The 24,373-nt window shown below is 39.4% G+C and overlaps 1 long non-coding RNA gene across 4 annotated transcripts in view; it reads left to right on the top strand.

Moving 5' to 3' along the window:
• LOC138919353 (uncharacterized) overlaps positions 1–15,164 on the top strand; it is a 46,018-nt gene extending 30,854 nt beyond the window's left edge. For all 4 annotated transcript variants that reach the window (XR_011429501.1, XR_011429503.1, XR_011429504.1 and 1 more), the window contains one exon: positions 5,428–15,164. This is a non-coding gene — a long non-coding RNA (uncharacterized lncRNA). The remainder of the gene's footprint in view (positions 1–5,427) is intronic.
• The last annotated feature ends 9,209 nt before the right edge of the window (positions 15,165–24,373 follow it).

Below are 24,373 nucleotides of genomic sequence, written 5' to 3' on the forward strand. Positions count from 1 at the left end.
TGTTTGGGAAGTCAGTATTTTTTGAAAGAATTAAGGGGGGAGCAAGTCCTCAGAGCGTGTCTGTCCACCTCCTCGTTCTGCAGGTGAAGACAAAGAGGTCAGAGACCAATGAGACTTGCCCTGGTTACTTAACTATTCAAAGTAGGGGCAACGTTAGACCAGGACTGCAAAGATCCTGGGTTTAAGCCCCATGTTCTTTCTCTGAAATTTGCCGGCAGATTGTGAGTATTTAATTAAACTCATAGGTTTTTAAAAAAAATTTTGAGATATAATTCACATGACATACAATTCATTCATTTAAAGTGTACAAATCGATGGCCTTTAATATACTCACAGAGCATTCATCCATCACTACAATCAATTTTAGAACGTTTTCATTACCCTAAAAAGAAACCTCACATCCCTTAGCAGTCAGCCCCAAATACAACCATTTGGCCATTTTTGTGTCCTTGGAGAAAACTCTGTTCAGATGCTTTGTCCCTTCAGCCCTAGACAACCGCTAATCTGCTTGCTGTCTCTCTAGTTTGCCAATTCTGGGCATTTCATAAAATGAAGTCATAGAACACGTGGTCTTTTGTGATTGACTCTTTCCCATAGTATGTTCACATCCACATTGTAGCGTATATTAGTACTTCACCTCTTTTTTTTCTGAATAATATTCTGTTGTATGGATATATCCCATCTTATTGACCCATTCCTCAACTGCTAGGCATTGGGTTGCTTCCACTTTTTAGCTGTTATGAATAACGCTGCTACACACATTTGTGTACAAGTTTTTGTGTGGGTATATGTTTTCATTTCTCTTAGGTATGTACTTAGGAGTGGAATGGCTGGATCATATGGTAACTCTGTGTTTAGCTGTTTAAGGAAGTGACAGAATGTTTTCTGAAGCGTCGGCACCATTTTGCACTCCCGTTAGCAGTGTATGAGGGTTCTAAGTTCTCCAGATTCTCACCAATGCTTGTTACTATCTGTCTTTTTTATTCTAGCCATCCTCGTGGGTGTGAAGTGGTATCTCATTGTAGTTTTGATTTGCATTTCTCTGATGGCTAATGATGTTGAGTATCTTTTTCTGTGCTTTTTGGCCAATTATATACCTTATTTGGAGAAGTATCTATTCAGATTCTTGCCCACTTTTAACTGGGTTATTTGTCTTGATTTGTAATAGTTCCCTATTTATTCTAGATACAAGCTCCTTTTCAGATATATGATGTGCAAAACTCATTCTGTGGTTGTCTTTTCCCTTTCTTGCTGGTGTCTTTTGTGTGTGTTGGAGGGGGAAGATTAGCCCTGAGCTAACATCTGTTGTCAATCTTTCTCTTCCTCATTTTGCTTGAGGAAGATATTGCTGAGCTAACATCTGTGCCAATCTCCTTCTATTTTATGTGGGATGCCACCACAGCGTGGCTTGACCAGCAGTGCTAGGTCCATGCCTGGGATCCAAACCTGCGAACCCTGGGCCTCTGAAGCAGAGCGTGCAAACTTAACCACTAAGCCACCGGGCTGAGCCCCTGGATGGTGTCTTTTAAAGCACATAAGTTTTAAATTTTGATAACTTCATAGGTTTCTGAATGGTGAATTATTTTGTCTCTGCCTTTGGGTCACTTACAAATACAACTTAATATACCTGTGGTAATTAAATATCTGCTGTAGAACATACAGCAAATTGATCTATATGAGGTAGTTTCAGCTTGATATAGAGGGCAATAAAATTGGATAGAAGCTGTAACATTAGAAGAAACAGCAAAAATGTAGGGTGTGGTGCTAGATGGCGTTGTGCCGAGAAGGGCCCTTGTCATCTTGCATATCTAGGAATCGTCCCAGTTACCTAATATTATTCAGGGTCACCATGAGAAGAAATAATATCCTTAAGGAACAGAATTCGTGTAGATAAGGACAATCACAAGAGATTACAGTTTGTAGTTTTCTGTGTTCTCCTGTTTAGAATAAACAGAGCCCCATAGCAATAACTGTTTACTAATGAAGCCAGGTGTGCTTGTTCATTCCCAGCCCAGTTACTTTATTGCACACATATAACACAGGATTTTTGATGGATGTATGTGTATGCATGTATGGGTAAGCATTTTTATTACACTTGCGGATGAAGCCAGAGTTCCAGGTTGTTATCATCATAGCATGAAGAGAATGAGGTTGTTTTTTTCCTTGTTATTTTTCTTGTCTTTTTCCCTTCGCCTCCCCCAACCCTGCCACTTCCCATCTAAACACAGGAATATACTAATCAGGGAAATATGCACTGCTGTTTAGTAAAGGGGTCAAATCCATTTGGATGGAATTCCGGGCTCAACGTGCTAACAATGGCAGGAAACTGGGTCCTCGAGCTGGCTGCTGCATGGAGCTGTTGAGCGATGGATTGTTGACAGAGCGGGCCCTGGGGTATGCTACTTTGGCTTGCTTTGTGTTTGGAATGCTGCAATTGTTCCAGACACAATGAGGGATCTGTCTGTCCACACAGGAGAAGTTGTAATTACAGGAACAGAAGCTAAATTACTGCTCTTAATTGCAAATGATTCCATAGCAGTCTGCACACAAAGCTGCTAATTTGTCCTCTGGACTTTGCAGGGACAGGCTGGATTTTTAATTTAATGATTTTGCTGGTTAGGGGAGTAGACCTTGTACCTTATATCCACTTCATCCACCTGCAGGATCCCTTCTGGACCACCTGTCTTGTTGAGCTTGATGACTCAGGCCAGTGTGTGGCATTGTCTCTCCTGAGAAGACAGGGTGTTGAAAGTCTCTTTGTGTTTGGTGTCCTCAAACCTTGATTTGTTGTGATCCCTACATCCTGTAGGGAGGTCTCCTTGTGTATATCACTTAGGAACCATTTCCTAATTAGGAAAGAAGGTTGAAATCCAGCCTGGCATCGTGTTCTGGAAAACAGCTACAACAGATGAGCGTTTGTAGCCAAATATAATCACCAAATGGATATAATTTTATTGTGAACTAGGATCTTTGTCTCTGTCTATTAGGAACACAACAAGAAAATTCACCACTTTGGATGGCTTATAACATGATTTGCTCATTCTTTCACTCATTCTTTCATTTATTCATTCAACAAATGTTATTTGAGGGCCTAGTATATGCCGGCTATTGTATTAGGAGTGAGACGAAAAGTAGCATAGGAAAACGTCTACTCTATGAACTTACTCAGGAGACACCAAAACGCTTGAATGAATAAGGCAGTATGATAGTGTCAGGGCAGAGTTAAGAATGTTTCATGGCCTACAGGTAAGAGTGATAAGAACATTCCCAGAAATAGCCACAAACCTTCCTCACATAGGATTGCCCAGAAATGAGATGCGGACCAACGCTAAACCAGTCACCGGCAAGGGAGATGGGCTGACTCTGAGGCCATTCAGGCCCACCCGAGGAGATGGGAGTAGAGACAGCTTTCCTGGAGGCATGAAGTAGAGGAGGGAGTTATGGATACCTGAATAAAATTCAGACTCTGTTTGAAAGGAGACAGGGGAATGATACCGGGAGACAACCAATGATGTCCACCGCCTTTGATTGACATGTCAGAGCGCTCACTCAGGCAGTGGTGTGGAGCCTGGGATGGCAGGGGAAGAGGGGAGGCAGGGAGACAGTGAGCACAATCTGGAGTATTTGGAGACAGGCAATGAAGTCTTGAGCAGAAGTGGTGACAACCATCAAGGAGAAAAGGGAGCTTCTGGGAGCTGTGAGGAAGAATTTATAATAGCCATTCTTAGACGTTTAGGGGGAAATGAACCCCTTTGAGAATCTGATGCAAGCAGCTTTGTATTAAATGTCATCCTTGGTGATCTGCTCCACTTTAGTGTCAGTGTGACCTTGATGGCAGGGAAGCTGGGCTGGTAAGCCCTTGGTGTGGGCCACAGTTCTTGGTTCGGGTGGGCACCAGCAATTTCTAACCACATCGTGGAAGCTGGAGAGATAAAAAATGGGAAGCAGCGTTTATCAGGGACTGACTACTTGTGTCATGCTCTGAGGCCCACCAAGCAGATGGAAAAACAGATGTTAAATATGCTAGTCCGTGTTTTCCCCCTGGAAAACGGCAGCTGTAGGTTTTGAGCTTGGGGTTTGTGTGAATCACCATACTAAGCAGCCTCCTACTGGTGCTGCCATATTTGGTCCAAACATGAATTACTGTGATTACCGCTTTTTTTTCCTTCTGGAATCTTTTGGTGGCCTCTGTTTGTGCAGCTGAAGGAGACACTCATGACCTCATTCCTGACAAGTCTTGGGAGCTGACAACAGAACATTCAAGGAATGACATCAAGTGACTTTCCGCAAGGTCATTTCCTGTCCATGATCTGTGAAGATCACATTCCTTAAGGATGTGTGGGGGTCGGAAACAGACCCTACTCTGTCTGCAGCTGTAATAAGGAGATGTGTGTGTGTGCGTGTCTACATCCTCTGTGACATGCTTTGCTGGTGAACACACACACCCCACATTTGGCTGAAAACAAACCAGGTCTGCTAGGCTGCATGAGTCATGCTTGAACTGAAGTCTTCACCCCGAGTCAATAATTCTCATCTTAAAGGCAAATGTTGAGCTCAAAAGCTACAAAGGTTCCATTGCCTGGGGCAGCTCTGTGTATTAATTTGGCTTATTAGAAACAGCCCCTCCTTAGGTTCTTGAAGCAGAACATACATAAGTGGACCTTAGCGCTTCTGCCCTTTTTCCTATCCAGGTCTCATAAGAATGGCGCGGTTGTGGGTGCTAAGAGGAGGCAATCTGGTGAAGGGAACAGATGATAAGGTTTGGAGTCAGGGAGTCCTGGTTTCACCTGTGGGTTCTGCCATTTATTACCGTATGACGGTGGGTAATTTACCCATCTGAGCATTAGTCTGCTCACCTGTGAAATGGACACAATCACGCTGTATTGAAAAGTGTTGATGTGACCTGAAGATGACGTGTGCAAAGTACCTGGGCACGTAACGGATACTCAACAGCGTGGGCATCTGTATTCGCTTTGCTGCAAGTCCTCTGCTTAGCTGAGCTATCGTTTTCTCCCTTCCCCCTTAATTTTACATCAAGGGCTTTCTTTTCTTCCTGTTTCTTTTTTTCTTCCTTCCTTCCTTTCTCTTTCCTTCTTTCCTTTTCTTTTTAGCTTTTTGTGTGTGTGTGTGGTGAGGAAGATTGGCCCTGAGCTAACATCTGTGCCCATCTTCCTCTATTTTGTATGTGGGGCACCTGCCACAGCATGGTTTGATGAGAGGTGTGCAGGTCTGCACCCAGGATCCGAACCCGTGAATCCTGGGTCTCTGAAGTGGAGCACGTGAACTTAACCACTATACCACCAGGCCAGCTCCTATTTATCTTTTTAATGGAGAAGGATATTCAGTCTAAATGATGTATGTTATACATACTCATGGGGGACTTTTGCCAGCCCTCTCATCGCCTTTGTATTTGGCATCACCCTGCAGGAGGACGTTGGTTAGAACAAGCGAGATTGTGAAGGAGAAGAAGGCGGCGTGGAATCAGGAGACCTCACCTCTGTCTTTGGTTCTACTTTATCTTGGTAAGGGCCCATGGAAAATTCACCTAAATTCTCAGGACTCCGTTTATTTGTCTATAAAGAGAGGGGCTTGAACTAAAAGTGCTTTAGAAGCCCCTAGGCTCTTGCTGGTCTGATCTGGGGGCTCTCTCTTCTCTCTGAGGAACTGACTTGAACTTTGGGGATGAGTCAGCCAGCGCATGAACACCAGCACTTGGCTAAGTCTTATAGATGTTTCTCTGTACCGGCTGATACTTCGGACCAAATTTCCAGCAAAAGATCAGCAAAGAGGGGGCGAGCACACTAAGGAACGCCTTACTTTGACTGTCCCTCTGGAGTATGAGCAGACAGGGCTTGTCTCCACTAATCGACCTACACATATCCAGGAAAATTACTTTTTCTCCTTCCTATTTATACACAATCTTGTGCATGGAGAGATTTTTAAACATGGTTGATTTATAAGGCGGTGGATTTCTCTGAAACATAATGTGTCATGTGAGCTAGTTAAAATCAGTATCCTACCATGTGCTTGTTAAGACATTCAATGTCACTCTTCTTGTTTCTCTTACACTCAGGAATGAACGGTAGGTTAAGAAGTATGATTCCAGTTCACAGAACATCAGAGGACTAAGTGGGGTCAATTTATGTTTTACCCAAGGATGTGGATTGTGAGACTTTTCTCGAAGTGAAAGCTGAGCAACTGACTTAGTTTGCCTGGGCCAAATACTAGTATCAGGAACATTCTCGAATCTTCTCGGAATCCTAGAATGTTAGAGATGGAAGGGATCTAAAGGATTTCTGGACAACTCCTTCTCCTTCTCTCACTTGTCCTTCTTTTAGCTCAGAAATGAACTATGCATAAAATCTATTACCTGAAAGAAATTTTCACTTGAAGACAGACACCTGTGCAGGAACATGATCGCCCCATGTGGGAGAGTATTTCAGATGGGAATTTTTTTCAATAAGAAAATAGGGAACTTAAATTCTCTGTGTTCTTAGAAATTTGCCAAAGTAGTTGTATCAGGATTTTTCCTACTCCGTCTGGGACACTTTTATACCGTGTGAATGCTAAGAAGTCAATGTGAATTTTGCCAGTAGGTGGCACCAAATGTTCTCATTAGAAAAATCACGTTGCTGAAGGAAAACCTCATTTCCATCTTCTCCGCTAGTAAAAAGCCCTTTAAGTGAGTGTTGCCGGTTCATTCACCCAAATTCAGGAAACATGTGCCTTTCTTATTTGGGAGCTCTTTGGCAGAACGCTGTTGCAGTTTAGGATGAGTTATTTCCTTGAAGTTTGTTAAAAGGGAAGTAAGGTGAAATTAAAGGCTTGAAATAAAGCTTTATTACAGTTTTGCACACCAATTAAAATCCAGTCTCAGTGCAGGACTCCTTCCCTCACCAACTGTAGGCCCAGGAGTGCACAGGACCCTGAAACAAAGGACGGTGAGGTGGTGGATGGTTCGATTTTCCCTTTTTAGCACTTGCTGCACAATTTTATTGTTTTCAGATGCCAAGCCAGCTGTTATGGGCTGGTTAAAATTTTGTTCTGTTTAGGAAAGAGGGTATCATAATACGACCTTGTTGATTGTGGCCCTGTTTGGAGGGGCACACTTGTGCCTTATCTGAAGTGTGGTGAGGGGGGTGATCTCTTTCCGCCTCTGCTCGCAGTTACCAGAAGAAAGTGCTGCCATCCTAAAGATCTTGAAAAATATTGGCTGAATTATGCCAAATTTTAATTCTTATGAGACTTTTTAAAAATCAAAGACATGTACATTCATTTATCCATCCATTGGACAAATATTTATTGTGTCCACCATGACAGGCATTGTATACAGGGATAGAGTGATAAGGAAAAACATGCGGTTCAGCTCTTGGGGTGCTTATTTCTGGTGGAAGAACCAGAGACTAAGCAGTCACCCCATGAACATATAGCAACAAACTGAGGAACGTGCTTTGAAGGCAAGGAACACTGTCCCAGGTTGTTGTTGAATTAAGTTCGTTGATCTAGATTCCTAGATTCAAGGGGAGATGGGAGCAGACAAGGCTCCCTAAGGAGGTCTTCCCTGCCTGGAGTTGAGATTTGAAGGACAAGAAGGAATTAATCAGGCAAAGGGGTGGGAAGAATGTTCAGACCAGGGACTAGCAAGTTCAAAGACCCTAGGATGAGAGGGAGAATGGAGAATCTGAGACACAGGTGGGGAAGAACTCAGAGATGGAAGGGGAAAAGAGGTGCTGTTACGTGAATGAAAACTCATCGTGATTTTTCACTCTTCTCCATGTTTATTGTATTTCCCCTCTGCCAACAAAAAAGGTCAACACACACACTCCAAAGATTCTATTAACACCTGATCTCTACTCGTCCTCTGTTTTTATAGTATGGTTGGCTTGAAGCCAGTGTCCCTTTGCCACCTTGGAACTGTCCCGTATTCATCATAATCAAGGAGCCCTTGTCAATGGCAGCATCTTCCACCAGTATCCCCAGCCCACAGAGAATAGCCACTACACTGCTTTTCTGTTTTTTTCTTTTCTTTTTTTTTTGGTGAAGAAGATTGGCCCTGAGCTAACATCTGTTGCCAATCTTCCTCTATTTTGTATGTGGGATGCCACCACAGCATGGCTTGATGAGCAGTGTGTAGGTGTGTGCCTGGGAACCGAATCCACTGAGGCAGAGCATGTAAACTTAACCACTATGCCCCTGGGCCAGCCCCCACATGCTGCTTTTCAAAAATGCTGGTATTTTCCTCACTAGTATGTATCTCAAGGCTTGATGATGAGATCATCTCTAGGGCTAAATCTTCAGCCACATTCCAATCTCTTGACATCTTTGAATTCTTTCCTTTTATTGAACCTCACCATTTCTGGCATCTCAACTTTCCCTACACTGTACTTCCAATTGAGCCTAAGTCTTCTTTAGCCAGCAAGAGAACAATCGGAATCACTCTCAGCTGCTCAAGCCAGCATCACTAGTTCCAGAATCGTTGGTGAGTGTACTCATATTTATCCTCATCAAAATGATGTTCGTGCCTCCTTGATCAATAGTCCTCAGGATCCATTTCCTCACACATTCCCAGGTCTTTGCCAATATAATTGAGTAAAGTCCTGTAAGTCTTTTGGTGGGTAAATCTCCTACTAGGTTTGACTTTGTAAATTTTCCTCCTCCCCTAGGAAATGGTGGGCTCTGACTTTAGTTATAGGTCTAGGGATATCAAGGATTGGTGTGTATGGCTGGTGGTGGAGGATAATGCATGAAGAGAGTCTGCTCTCTCTTCCAAGGTAACCTGTGGCCTCTGGGAGAAGGTAGCAGTGTCCTCAGGCCAGACATGAAGAGCCTAATCAGACAAGAAAGAAGAGGATGCTGAGGGAGGCCTGGAGGTGCTAAGAGTGGGTTGAGGGCAGGGAAAACTGGAGCTCTCTTCTGATCAATGTCCTTACACACACAAAGGAAACTTGAAGATAGGAGTTCAGCTGATTATGCAACTTGGTAACCCCAGATCAAATTTTGCCTTTGGTTTCCAGCTACCTTAGCCCCATCCTTTTGGTTTAGTCATCAAAACCCTTGGTTAAGGTCCCATGACTTATGCTTTCCATATGTTTTTCGAAGTCTGTGCCCCAATCACATCTCTTTGACCGTTTCCACTTCTGGGCACATGCTCCAGACTTTTAGCTGTTGGCGTTTACGTCTCTTTACCTGAAGACTTCCTCTGGCTTCCAGAGCTGCTCTGGTCATGCACAACAGACTAGGAGGGCAAGGAAGTAGCACCATTGGCAACAGCACTCAACCAATGACTGCTGGGAATTGGTGTACAAGCTCTCTGGCTGCCTTGTGTCTTGGGTGGGATGATTCTGTCGTGTGTCTTACTCACTTACCTAGAGCACCTCTATGGGCTGTGAGCTCCAGTTGCCCATGGTGGTAACTGGCTTGGTAATGCACCCCATTGTTTGGCTTTCTTCTCCTCCGTTTAGCTATGCCACTCTCCTGCTGGTTGTTCACTGGGATCACTTCCCAGATAAACCACTTACTTCTAGGCAAATCCAAACTAAGATAGGACCTTATTGGAAAAACCCCAGGTAATTCACAGACGGATGAAGATCCAGGCTGTGAAAATGGGTAGGGGACAATAGGTATTAGGGAATAAGATATACTGCCAGTATTAATTCACAGGATCACCTGGTTGGGATGCCCCTGGCGGACGTCACATCCTCTAGCCCACGCTTCCTCCGCAGGGATGATATCACCCCCTAATGGGGAAAAATGCACCAATCCTACTCCTGATGTATACAGCATGAATATACATACAGTGCAGAAGTAGATATACACTATATCTCTTGTCTTAAAATTTCATGAGAAGGCAATTTAGGAACAAATGGCTAAAAACTATTTTTAGGTGAATGATAACAAAAAAAAAAGGTTGAGAAACATAGTTCTAGACACTACTGCCATACATGCTATGTTGCTGCCCCTGATGATGCTGTCTTCAATTCCAACCTCAGCATCACTGACACGGTCTGATGGGAGCAGCATATGTCACATGACCCAGTTCTAGCTGCAGGGGTGGAGAGAGGGAACATCTGCCCTCTTCTCCTCTTGTAGCTGGCAGAGGGGAGTTCTTCTCTCCAAGCTTGCAGGAGGTCTAGGGTTAGGGCAGCCCCCAGATGATAACTGTTCACTTCTGAACAATTGTGAACCTAGAGGGTCTCTTCTACTTTTACCATTCTATATCTCAAGGAAGGTAGGAAGAGATGATGGAGGAAAAGAAGGAAGGAGCAAAAAATTTATTATGGCCTTGTTGGGTGTCATGGCTCTTTAATTCTTCTAATAATACAAAGGGGAAGACTTTCTTATTTTCATTGCATGGTAAGGAAGTGGAAGTTCAGAGAGGTGAAGTCACTTGCCCAAGTTCACCCAGAAATGAAACAGCCCTCAAAAAAGGATCTGTCTGCCTCTGAAAGTCGTGTACTTTCCACCAATCTCACTGTCCCGTGCTCTGGGGGAAATACTAGAGTCTGCAATGGTATGCTTGAGGTATTTTTCCTTGCCCTGATTTTGGGTGCCCTCTTTTGGATGCCCACTGTCTCCCGCGTTGCTCAGACCCTGAGCTACCTCATCCTGGCAGACAAGTCCCTGCCAGGGCCTTACGTTCACTCTCTTTCCTTCTCTATTTTCAACTTTCCATGCTCCCTCTGAAATGCACAGTCAGATGACTATGAAATGTGCTGAATGAACTATCTAGGCTTTCCGGATTGAGTGCTGATAGCTTGCTAGTCTGGTAAATATATTTGTTAATGGGAGAAGGATGAAGCAGCAGAAGGTCTTTCTGCCTTGAAGCCGTGGAGTGAATTAAATGTTCTGTTCAGTCCAGTAGCTAAAGCGTACTTCCATATAAATTGTGAGTGTGGGACTGAACACCAGTAATTCACAGTAGATATTGCTTTTAGTATAACAGCAAAAGCCCTGGGCCGTGAACTGGACGTGCGGAGTCCCAGCTCCACTCTGGAAGGAAGGAGAGTGTGGCGCAGAACAACAAGGAGAGGAGGAGCAGAGCTTCTGAGCAGGCTGCTTACTTAGTCACATATCACCCCCATGGGCGGCCACCAGGTCTAGGCCAGCCTAAGGTCATTTGCCAGGTATATGTGTGTGTAGCCCTGATTGCAGATCCGAATACAGACTGAATTAACATTTTGGAAATTTGATTAGAAACAGATGACCAATAGCAATTTCTGAAAAGATGTGGTTGCTTTTTCTTGATATTCAGAGTGTAATGATTAAATTTCCCCCATTGTAATCCAGAGGCAATGTGGTCTGGTGGTGAAGGCAGTGTATTGGGAATCCGAGGACCTGGGTTGGGGCTCTGGTCTTCAGCAAATCAGATAAAAGCTCTGAGCTTCCTTTCTCCCTCCCTCCATCCCTCCCTCCTTCCCTCCCCCTCTGTTCCTTCCTTCCTTTTAAATCAACTTTATTGAGGTATAATTTACATACGACAAAATGCACCCATGTTAAGTGCACAGTCTACAAATTCTGATAAATGCATACATCCGCCATAATCACGGTGATCGACTTTTCCATTAGCCCCCAAATTTCACTCTCGCTCCTTTGCGGTTAATTTTTCTGCTTTTCCCCAGCCCCTGGCAACAACTAACTGATCTGCTTTCTATCACTCGAGGTTCGTTTAGTTTATTTTAGAGCACTGTCTAAATAGAATCATACAGTATGTATTCTTTTGTATCTGGCTTATTTCACTCAGCATGGTTTTGAAATTCATTCATGCTGTTGTATGTTTCAATAGTTCTTCCTTTTGCTCATTCCTTTTTATTGCTGTATAATATTCATCATGTGGCTGTGCCTCTGTTTATCCACGCACCTATTGAGGGGCATTTGGTGTTTGTCTGTCATAAATAAATATGAACATTCATGTTAACAGTCTTTTTATTGCATGTGCTCATCTCTCTTGGGCAAAAACCTGGGAGAGGAATTGCTGGGTCTTATGGTAAGTGTATAATTAAACTTATAAGAAAGTACCAAACTTTCCCAACTGTACCACTTTATATGCACGTTCTGGTTGTTTCATATCCTGGCCAACACTGGTTATTGTCAATAGTTTAAATTTTAGTCATTCCAGTGCATGTGAGGTTCATTGTGATTTTAATTTTACTATTCCCAATGACTAATAATATCTATGTGCTGTTGACCATTCACATATTTTCTTTTTTGAACTATCTATTCGTATATTTAGACCATTTAAAAACTGGGTTGTTTTCTCATCATTTAACTGTAAGAGTTCTTTATATATTCTGGACATAAGTCTTTTGCCCAATATATAAAATGCAAACATTTTGTCCAGCCTGATGTATTTTTAAGTAGTTGAAGATTTAAATTGTGATAAAATCCAATTTATCAACTTTATTCTTTTATACTTAGTGCTTTTTGTGTTTTGTCTAGGAAACTTTGCCTGCCCCAAAGTCGTGATGATTTTCTCCTATGTTTTCTTCCAAAAGTTTTAAAGATTTAAGTTTTTACATTTAGGTCTATTGTGCGTTTCAAGTAAATTTTTTGTATGATATGAGGTATGGTTGAGGTTAGTTTTTTTCCATGTGAATATCCAATTCCACTTCTATTTGTTGAAAAGGCTATCTTTTCCCCATTGAATTATGTTATTGCCTTTGTTGAAAATAAATTCACTATACATATCTGGGTATAATTTTGAACTCTGTGTTTTGTTTAATTTATGTTTGTGTTTTCTTACACCAACACCCCAGTATCTTAATTACTTTAGCTTTATATTGTCTTAAAATCAAATAATGTAAGTCCTCCAACTTTGTTCTTTTTCAAAGTTGATTTGGCTATTATATAACCTTTGCATTTCCATATAAATTTTAAAATCAGTTTGTCAATTTATTTAAAAAGTCCTACTGGGATTTTGATTAGAATTGTGTTGAGGTTACATATAACTTTGGGATATTTGATATCTTAACCATATTGAGTCTTCCAATCCAAACAAGAATGTTTCTCCATTTTTTTTAGGTTTTCTTTCATTTCTCTCAGTACTCTTGTAGTCTTCAGTGTAAAGGTCCCACATATATTTTGTTATATTTATCCCTAAATATTACGTGTTTTTGAATATTACCATAAATGGTATGAATTTTTAAATTTAAATTTTAATTATTTATTGCTAGTATATATACAATTGATTTTTGTACATGTATTTTTGTATTCTGTGACCTTGCTAAATTCAGTTATTTGTTTTAGCAGCTTTTTTTTATAGATTCCACAAGGTTTTCTCCATGTGTCATCATGTCAGCCGTGAGTGAAGACAGTTTTCCTTCATCCTTTCCGTTATGCATGCCTTTCGTTCACTTGTCTTGCCTTTTTGTATTAGCTACAGGTTCCAGTCCAACACTGAGCAGAAGTGGTAAGAGATTATTCCTGCCTTGTTCCTGAGCTTGGGAAGGAACTGTTTCATCTTCCACCATTACATATGATGATGTTAGGTGTAGATTTTTGATAGATGCCTTTTAGCAGATTGAGGAAATCATTGATAGTTTTCTAGGTCATTGGTAGTTTTTATAGAGAAAGGATGTGAATTTTGTCAAATGTTTTTTGTGCATTTATTGGGATGATCATATGGGTTTTCTTTTGTCCTGTTAATGTGGCAAGTTATATTCAATAAATTTTGAGTGTTTAACCATCCTTGCATTCCTGAAATAAACCCCACTCTGTCATGATGTATTTCTGTTTGGTATATTGGTAGATTTGATCTGCTCTTTATTATGAATATTTTATTTGATTATGAAGGATATTGGTCTTTAGTTTTCATTTCCTGTATTTTCTTTTTCTGATTTTGGTATCAGGATAATGTTGGCTTCACAGAGTAAGTTGGGAAATATTTCCTCTTTCTCTATTTCCTGAAATTTTTTTAAGGTGGATGATTTTTTAAACTACAAATTCAATTGTTTTTATTAGATATAAGGCTATAATGGTTAATTTAATTATTCTTGAGTGAACTCTGATAGTGTGTGTTTTTCCAGAAATTTGTCTATTTCAACACTGCTATAAAATTTATTGGCATAAAATCATTTTTAATATTCCCTTATTATCTTATCAATGTCTGGGGAATCTTTAGTGACACCTGCTCTTGCATTGTTTATCTTGGTAATTTGTATCTTTCTCTCTTACTAGAGGTTATCAGTTTTATTTTGAAAGAGTTCTTTTGAATAATTTTTGGAAAGAACCAACTTTTTTTTATTTATTTTTTTCTGTTGCTTATCCATTTTCTTTTTTGTTATTTCTTATTTTATCTTTGCTATTCTTTCCTTCTACTTACTTTGGGTTTAATTTGCTCTTCTTTTTCTGTTATTTAGGTTAAAGTGTAGATCATTGATTTCAGATGTTTTCCCTAATGTAAGCATTCAAACCTATATGTTTGACTTTAAGTACTGCTTTAGCTGCATCTCATGTGGTTTCATATTTGTGTGTTTTCATTATAATTCAGCTAAAAATATTTTCTACTTTCCCTTTCAGTTGTGGATAATTTTGTAACTTATTGCTTGATTACAAAAAGTTTGGGTATTTCCCAGATATCTTTTGTCATTGATATCTAATTTAATCCCATCACAGAGAACATACTTAGTATGATTTCAATCCTTTTAAATTCACTGAGATGTACATTATGGCTGAGCATCTTGTGTGACTTGATGAATGTTCAACATGCACCAGGAAAAGATGGGCGTCCTGTTGTTGTTAGGTCTAGTGTTCTATGACTGTTAATTAAGTCAAAATTGTTGATTTTTTCAATACTGACTAATTTTGCCTGTATGTGTGTACTAGTTTGATTAATGAGAAAGAAGTGTTGAAGCATTGAGCTATAAGTATAGATTTATCTGTTTTTTCTTTTCAAATCTGTCAGGTTTTGCTTTATACATTTTAAATCTCTCATATTAGTTGAATATAAGTTTAGGATTGTTATGTCTTCCTGATGAATTGACCCCTTATATCATTTTGAAATATTCTTGTTTATATCTGGTAATATTATTTGTCTTAAAATCTACTTTTTGATATTAATATGACCACTTCATTTTTTATGATTAGTGTTTTCATGATACATCTTTTTTCTCTTCCTACTTTAACCTGTGTTTATTTTTATAGTAAAATGATTTTTTGCAAACTGAAAATAATTGTGTCTCACTTTGTTATACATTGTGACAATTTCTATCTTTCAGTTGGAGCACCTAGGCTACATACATTTAGTGTAATTATCAATATAGTTGGGTTTAAATCTATAATCTTGGTATTTGTTTTCTATATGTCCAATGTGTTCTTTGCTCCATTTCTCTTTTCTTGACTTATTTTGGATTCTTTACTTTTTAGTTTTCCATTTTGTGTCCTCTACAGGCTTATTGGCTATATATCTTTACTTTCCCTTTTGAGTAGGTATTCTAGGATTTACAATATGCATCCTAAAATCATCAGTCTATGTTCAAATAATATGGTCACTTCACTTATAATACACAAACTTTATCCACGTTTACTCACATATTTACCATTTGTGACATTCTTCATATCCTTGTACAGAGCTGAGTTTTCGTCTGTTAGTATTTTGCTCCTGCCTAAAGAACTTTCTTTAACATTTCCTGTGGTGCAGGTTTGCTGGTGAGAAATTCTCTCAGCTTTTGTTTCACAGATAAAAATTCTATTTTATCTTCATATTTGAAGGACATTTCTTCTGTATTTAAGTTCTATGTGACAATTTTTTCTTTATTTCAATACTTTAAAGGTTTTCTTTCAATGTCTTCTGGCTCACATAGTTTCTTATGAGAAGTCAGTGATAATTCTTATTTTTGCTTTCTGTGTATAATGTGTCATATTGTTCCCTCTGGCTGCTTTTAAGGCATTCTTTTTCTCACTGGCTTTTGAGCAGTTTGAGTATGATGAACCTTGGTATTATTTTCTTTGTGTTTATCCTGCTTGGGGTTTGTTGAGTTTCTTGAATCTGTGAATTTAATGTTTCCATCAGATTTAGAAATTTTTATCCAGTATAACTTTAAATATCCAGCCCTGGTGGTCTAGTGCTTAAGATTTGGTGCTCTCATCACCATGGCCTACATTCTCTGTTAGGGGACCACACCACCTGTCTGTCAGTTGTCATACTGTGGTGGCTACATGTTGCTGTGATGCTAAAAGCCATGCCACCAGTATTTCAAATACCAGCAAGATCACCCATGGTGGACAGGTTTCAGTGGAGCTTCCAGACTAAGACAGACTAGGAAGAAAGACCTGGCTATCCAATTCCAAAACAGTTGGCTGGGAAAACCCTGTGAACAGCAGTGAAGCATAGTCTGATGTAGCACTGGGAGGTGAGAGGATGGTGCAAAAAGACTGGGCAGGGTTCTGCTTTGCTGTACACAGGGTCACTAGGAGTCAGAATCCACTCAAAGGCAATAAGAACAAAAAGCTTTCTTATTTCCTCTTCCCCCTTTTATTTTCTGGGACTCCATTTACACATATGTTAGATTGCTTAATATTATCACACAAGCCACTAAGGCTCTATTGATTTTCTTTTTCAATCTTTTCTCTCAGTGCCTTAGTTTGGATAATTTCCGTATCTATGTCTTCAACGTCACTGACCTTTTCATGTGCGTTGTTTAATTTGCTGTTAATCCCAACAAGAGAATTTTTAAAAATTTCAACTCTAGAAGTTCCATTTGGTTCTTTTATATATTTTCAATTTCTTTTCTCATTATATTCCTGTTTTAAAGTCCTTGAGCATATTTATGAGTTTTATTAGCATTTTTTGCTCTGATAATTTCCTTGTCTTTGTCATTTCTGTGTCTGTTTTGAGTTGCTAGTTTTCCTGTTGATTATCTGCCATGTTTTCCTGCTTTTTTTATGTCTAATGATTATTGATGGAATGATGGAGGATGTGAATATTATGTTGATTAGTAGCTGGAATTTTTTTTTTGTCTTCAATCAATTTGAATTTTGCTTTGGCAGGTATTTAAGTTATTTGTGGATCAGTTTGATCCTTTATAAGCTGTTTTTAAGTTTACTTAAGACAGACCAATAGTACCCATTACTTTAGGGTAAATTTAGCCTGACTTCTAAGATATGATCCTTGAGATTTGTACTAATGCCCTGGTGTTCTGTTCACTCTGGCTGGTTAGATCGCAAATATTCCTATGACTAGGATGAGTTCTAGGAATTGTTCAGCTTATAATCTATGGTAGTTGTCCTGTGTCTGGCTTTGTGGAAATTCACCCTAGACATATGCAACTTAATATTCAACAGAAAGTCAAGGGTAGCTCTACTCAAATTTCTGAATCATTTTCTCTGTGTAGCTCCCTCTTCTCCAGTACTCTGTTCTATACATTCTAACCACCTTAGCCTCTCTGAATTCTGAAGTCTGTATTCTCAATTCAGTGAGACTGCCATGCTCTGCTTGGGTTCTCTCCTGTGCCAAGGTCCAGAAATTGCCTCAAGAAGAGAGCTGGCAAAATTATAGTGTTCCCATTATTTGCCTTTGTTCTTTTAAGGATTACAGTTTTGCACTACCTATTTACCAATAACCGAAAACAGCTATTTCATATATTTTGTCTAGGTTTCTATTTGTTTATAGTGGGAGAACAAGTCTAGGACTAGATAATTCAATGTGGATGGAAGTGGAAGTCCTCTGAGTCTATTTCTTGTTCAATAAATTGTAGGTTCTAACAATTTTTGCCTGGCCTACTTCACTAGATGGTTATGAAGATAAAATGAGATAATGTACGTGAAAAGGCTTTGTAAACTGTAAAGTATTATACAACCCTGGGGTAATGTAATAATGATAACAATAGCAATAACAAAAATCACAATTAAATAAATCAGCAAGCCGTTGAGTAAGGCACAACTCTTGGTGATTAAAGAATTACAAAGAAGTACCTCTAATCTAGAGAGTTACAATATATACATTAAAAGCTCACAATAAAATAGATGGCAAATAGGATGTGCCATATAATAACACCATAGCTACTCTTAATTGAATAATTAAGGCCTACTAGCTAAGTTCTTTATAAACATTATTTCATTTAATCCTTAAAAGAGTCTTGAGAGGTCAATATTAGTATGTCTTCTCCATAGATCAGGAAATCAAGGTTCAGGAAGGGTAAGTAACTGAGAAAGTTTACATAGAATGTGACAGGGCTGGAATTTAGACATATGGTTGTGTCTTGTTTCTCCATTAGGAGGTTAGACCATGAGTTTTATGAATTCAGAGGACAAAGAGATAGATGCTGACCTGAAGGCTTAGGGAATGCTTTATACGGGAGGTGAGAGTTGAGATGAATTTTGAAGAAAATTTAAAAAAGAGTAAATAGGAATCCAATTTTAGCAAGAAGAAGATTACATAAGCAAAGAAATAAAGATAATGTATTCCAGAGATGTGGACTAGGCTAATTTTACTAGTTCGTAGCTGGGTTGCAGCCACATTGTGGAAGATGGTAATAAGTTTAAAATATTAATACATAACTTCAATCTCAGCATATCTTTAAGTAGAATACAAATGTTGGTTGTTATTTTGTTACTTTTTAAATTAACGGTACTTTTTACTAATAGTAATGCATACCAATATTCTTGACTAGTAACTGCTTTCCACAGATATTATTCCATAATCTCGCAAAACATCCATTCATTTATTTTATATTTGTGAGTGTCTACTCTGTGCCAGGCCTTGTACTAGGCATGGAGGATATAAAATTAAGTCCCATATTAACCCCTCCTTTCAAGGAATTCAGTTAATTTTCAGATGGGAGGGTCTGTCAAACAGATAGAAATTTGACAGTAGAGTTCTGGAGAGAAGTCAGGGCTAAAAATGTAAATTTTGGAGTTGCTGACACGTGCAAAGGGAACATATGTATTTTCTAGAAGGAAAAACAAAAGTAAGATCTAAGAGAGCAACCAAGAGAAGTTTGGAATCTTTCTAAAACTTTCTCAGGCATACATACATATGCCACCCCACTCCCCAACTATTTTAGCTAATCTTGCAACAAGGAGGTAATGAGAAATGTTATGTTGAGGTCAGGAGTAGTTATTATTACATTATGCACATTCCCTTGAATCAGTGGAGTAATGGGAACTGGAGAAATGGATGTCGTATTATATGGGTAATCAAATCTTTTTAATGCTTATGATAAGCCTGTGGTTAAATGCTTCCGGGCTTGAACTGAGTTTTATTCTCTTAGGGAAATGTGGATCATTTTCTCAGGACCTTCAGTCTTGGGATGGAAGAAAATAGTTCATTCCAGTAGGTAGAACCAAATGGTACTTAATGCATTTGGGACTCATCTCCATTCCTTCAGAAAGGCAAGATTTTATGGGGAATCAATAGCAATAAAATCTTGCTATCCGAATATTACGTATCCTAGGGAATTCTTTATCCAATCCTGTGGAGCTGACTGTGGGAGGTTTCTGAATAAAAGGACTTGGGAGATCCTGAGGCCCTAGAAGCAGTAGCTTAACATGACCCCTACCAGGGGTCCTGAAGGTCATTGTCACTAAGAGCATCCAGTGAGGGAGTTATCCCCTCAGGGATGCTGGGTGAAGAGATGTTCAGTGGGGAGGAGAAAAGTGAGGAGAGGCAGGCACTGGCCTGGATGTAGTGGTTAAGTTCTGGTGCTCTGCTTCAGTGCGCCTGGGGTTTGCAGGCCCGGATCCTGGGCACGAGCCTACACACCACACACCAAGTCATGCTGTGGCAGCATCCCACATAAAATAGAGGAAGATTGGCACAGATGCTAGCTCAGGGCCAATGTTCCTCACACACACACACTCACACACAAAAAGTGAGAGGCCGGGCCAGAACACTGGGAGAGGCCTGTGATTAGGAGGTGGGAAAGACCAAAATGATTAAGTAGAACAAAATATGCTAGCAATGAAAACATTGAATCATAGAAGATGAGGAAAAGAGATTTCATCAGAAACAAATACAGCTAAGTGACAGAACAAAACAGATTTATAAAAGGTCTTAGATTTGGCTTTTCAGAGTCCTTAGCAAAATTTTGGAATATACTTTCTGATCTTAACTTTCTGAGATCGTCAAGGCGTTTTGTAGGTTTTTTCTGTTTCTGGAAGCTGATCCTGAAGATCAAATCAATTTATAAAAGAAATAAACATATTTATCACTTACAGATCATCTTACAGAGATAAATATGGAAGAAAAGAGGCTAAATATTAAGGCATACATGAGTTTATAACAAGTAAGTTTATAACAACGAGTTCTCTGTCCAGAAGCCAGTGGATCTCCTTTGTCTGCAAACCCCAGCACCCCTTCTTCCAGCTGGAAATCAAAGCCCTGCCGTTTGAGCTTTGTCTCCCAGATGACCAGCCTGAGCCTACTTGTTCTCCCCACCTGTGCACCTTGACTTACCCCTCCACTTAGACTTTCTTTGATGCATTCATTCAGCAAGTGTCCAGATGCCTTCTGTTTACCAGGTAACTAAGATGGCCATGGTCCCTGCCCACGTGAAGCTTGACATCTTGTGGGAGAGGAAGACATTAAATAATAACATATGTAATCATCTAACGAAAAGCAGTGTGCAAAGGAAATTGACTTAAAACCATAGAGATTGAATAAAAAGGGCTGGACCCAAATTGGGGGTGAGAAGAAATATCCCTAAGCTGAGATCTAAAGGGTGTGCAGGAGTGAATGTGGTCAAAGGTGGGGGAAGCGTTGGAGCAGAGAGAACAGTGTGAAGGCAGGAAGGAAGCCTGGGGCACAGAAAACAAGGAGAGAGCCGCACAAGGTGAGATAGTGAGGATGGCAGGGGCCAGATAGTGCCATGACCCAGGCCAGAGTAAGCTTTGATCTTTTGCCTCAGGTAATTGAAAGCAACTGAAGGATGCAAGCAGGGGAATCTTTTAAAAGAACATTCTGGGGCAATACGCATGAACAAAAAATTATTTTTATATAACAACAGTAAATAAAATTAAAAGGAATTATACACCATGACCAACTGAGTTTCATCCTAGGGATGCAAGCCTGGCTCAACATTTGAAAATCAGTTGATGTAACACACCATGTTAACAAGTTAAAGGAGAAAAATCGCATAATCATATTAATGCAGGAAAAGCATTTGACAAAAATCCAACATCCATTCGTGATAAAACCGGTCAACAAAATAGGAATAGAGAAGACCTTCCTCAAACTAGTAAAGAATGTTTATAAAAAACCTATAGTTTACATCAAACTTAATGATGAAAAACTAGATTCTTTCCCCCTCAGATTGGGAACAAGGCAAGGATATCCACTCTCACACTTGCTATTCATATAGAACTGGAAGTCCCTGCCAGTGCAATAAGGAAAAAAGGAACTAAAAGGCGTATAGTTTGGAAAGGAAGAAACAAAACTGTCCCGTTTTGCAGATTACATGATGTTTCACATAGAAATCTCAAGGAATTTACAAAATAATCCCCACAACTATAAAGCAAGTTCAGTATGGATAGAAGATCAACATAAAAAATCAATTGTATTTGTGTATACTAGTAATTAACATGTAGAAACTGAAGTGCAATACCACTTATATTCACTAAAAAAATGAAATACTGAAAGATAAGTTTGACAAAACATGTACAGGATTTATGAGCTAAAAACTGCTAGACAGTGCTGAAAGAAATCAGAAAAGATCTACATAAAGGGAAAGATATTCCATGTTTGTGAATTGAAAGACTCAAAATTGTAACAATGCCAACAGATTTAACATAATTTTTATCAAAATCCTAGCAAGATTTTTATGGACAATATTATTCTAAAATATTTATTGAAAGGCGAAGGAACTAGAATAGCTAAAACAATTCTAGAAAGAGAGAATAAAGTGTGGGGAACCAGTCTACCTAACTTCAAGACTTTTGTAATTATGATTATCAAGACTAGTCATATTAGTGGAGGAACAGACACACAGATGAGTGGAACAGATTAGAGAACCCAGAAATATCCTCAAGTGCACCAACTGTCATTTGACAAAGCTACAAAAACAATTTAGTAGAATAAGGATAGGATTTTGGGTGTGTGTGTGTGTGTGTGTGTGTATTTTAACAAATGTTGGAGCAATTGGATATCTACAGTCAAAAGAATGAACCTTGACCTAAACTTCACACCTTATATAACAATTAACTTAAAATGGATCATAAATTTAAAGGTAAGACATAAACTATAAACTTTTAGAGGATAAGGAGAAAATCTTTGAGACCTAGAGCCCAGTGACAATTCTTAGATATGACACCAAAACCATGCTCCACAAAAGAAAAAAAATCATTAAATTGGACTTTATCAAAATTTAATTTTTGCTCTGCAAAAAGCTCCTCCAGGCGGATGAAAAGAGAACATACAGTTTGGGAGAAAATATTTGCAAACCACGTATCTGGCAAGGGACTCATATCCAGAATATATAAAGAACTCTCAAAGAACAACTTCAAAAACAACAACAACAAGCAATCCAACTAGAAAATGGGCAAAAGATCTAAAGAGACACTGCACCAAAGAAGATACATGAATGGCAAATAAGCACATTAACAATGTTCACCAGCACTAGCCATTAGGGAAATGCAAATGAAGACCAGGAAGATATGTCACTACACACTCATTAGAACAGCCAAAATAAAAAAAAAATTGATGATACTAGATGCTGGCAAGGATGTGGGAAAAGTAAATCATACATTGCTTATAGGAGTGTAAAATGGTACAGCCACTCTGGAAAACGTTTTGTAGTTTCTTATAAAACCAAATATACTGGTACCATACGACCCAGCAGTTATACTCCTGAACTATTCAGAGAAATGAAGACTTATGTCCACTTTAACACCTGCTCACAATTGTTCATTGCACTTTATTTATAACAGCCAGAAACTGGAAACAACCAAAATGAATTCATATGCGTTCATTCATCCATAACATGAATACTACTCAGTAAAAAAAGGGACAAGCCATTGATATATGCAACAACTTAATGAATCTCAAGGGCATTATGTTGAATGTAAAAAGCCAATCTTAAAAAGTCACATACTCTGTGATTTTTGTGTATATAGCATTCTTGAAAACACAAAATTATAGAGTAGGAAAACAAATTAGAGTTTGCAGGGGATAGAGAGGGAGGGGGCAGGCAGTGGAGAGAGGTAAGTATAACTATAAAGAGGTGGTATGAGCGAGATCTCTGTGACGGTGGAATAGTTCCGTATCTTGATTGTTGTAGTGGTGGTAACATCAGTCTACAAGTGATAAAACGACACAGAGCTGTACACACACATTGTACCAAAGTCAAATTCCCGGTTTCGATATTATACTTTAATTATATGAAATGTAACCATCGAAGAAATTGGGTGCAGACTACATGAGTCCTCTCTGTATTCTCTTTGTAACTTCCTGTGAATTTATAATTATTTCAAAAGAAAAAGTTAAAAAAAGAGACCACCTTGGATGTGATATGGAGAAAAGATGGAAGAGAAGCAATGGTAGAAGGGTGTGGGTGCAGTAGAAGCGATGAGAGAACAATTAGGAAGTTTCCTGCAGTCATTCAAGAAATTGAAGTCATTGTCTCTGACCAGGCTAGTAGTGGTAGACGTGGAGAAAAGTGCATGGATATGAGTGGGTTTTAGGTAGTAAGGTGGGAAGTATTTCCTTGGTTAGAGATATGTGATGAAGGAGAGAAAATCGTGAGCAATAATTCCCAGTTTCTGGATGGTACAGCTACAAAGATGGTGGTGCCACTCAGTGAGCTAGGAAATGGGGAGAAGGACAGGACAGGTGTGTAGGGATTTGGGTGTGGAGAGTGAATTAGTTTCAGACATGTTGAATTTTGGGTGCTTCCGAGATAGCCAAGTAGAGCTGTTGAGCTGACGGTCAAGAACTCAGAGTTAAGTATACGGAAGCCCAGAACATATAAATGATATTGAAAGCCATTGGATGAGATTGCTTGGGGAAAGAGTAACAAGTAGAGGAATTGAGGTCCTAGAACCTAGTCTTAAGAAATTCCAACATTTAATAGGCTGGGTAGAGAAAGAGAAGTAGACAAAGTATATTGAGGAGGAGTTGCCAGAGAAATAGGAGAAAAGCTGGAAGAGAATAGTTTCAGGGAAGCTGAGGACAGAAAGTATTTCAAGACGAGAGCGACTCACAGTACTCAATGGTCTGGGATGTCCAGTTAGTTTAGATAAGAAGTGAAAATGATCCTTGGGTTGCTTGGCATAGAGGTTATTGGTGGCCTTATTGAGTGTCTCTCCCCTCCCTTAGCATGGTGGAGTAGACAAAGCTGCCAGTGGAAGGGAAGACAATGGATATAGCAAAATGTGTATAATTTTTCCTGGAGTTTGGCTGTGAAGAGATGGAGAGAGCTATGAAGGGAGGTTTTCATTTGATTGT

The sequence above is a fragment of the Equus caballus genome, chromosome 20, assembly GCF_041296265.1.
Source record: "Equus caballus isolate H_3958 breed thoroughbred chromosome 20, TB-T2T, whole genome shotgun sequence".
NCBI classification, from domain to species: Eukaryota; Metazoa; Chordata; class Mammalia; order Perissodactyla; family Equidae; genus Equus; species Equus caballus.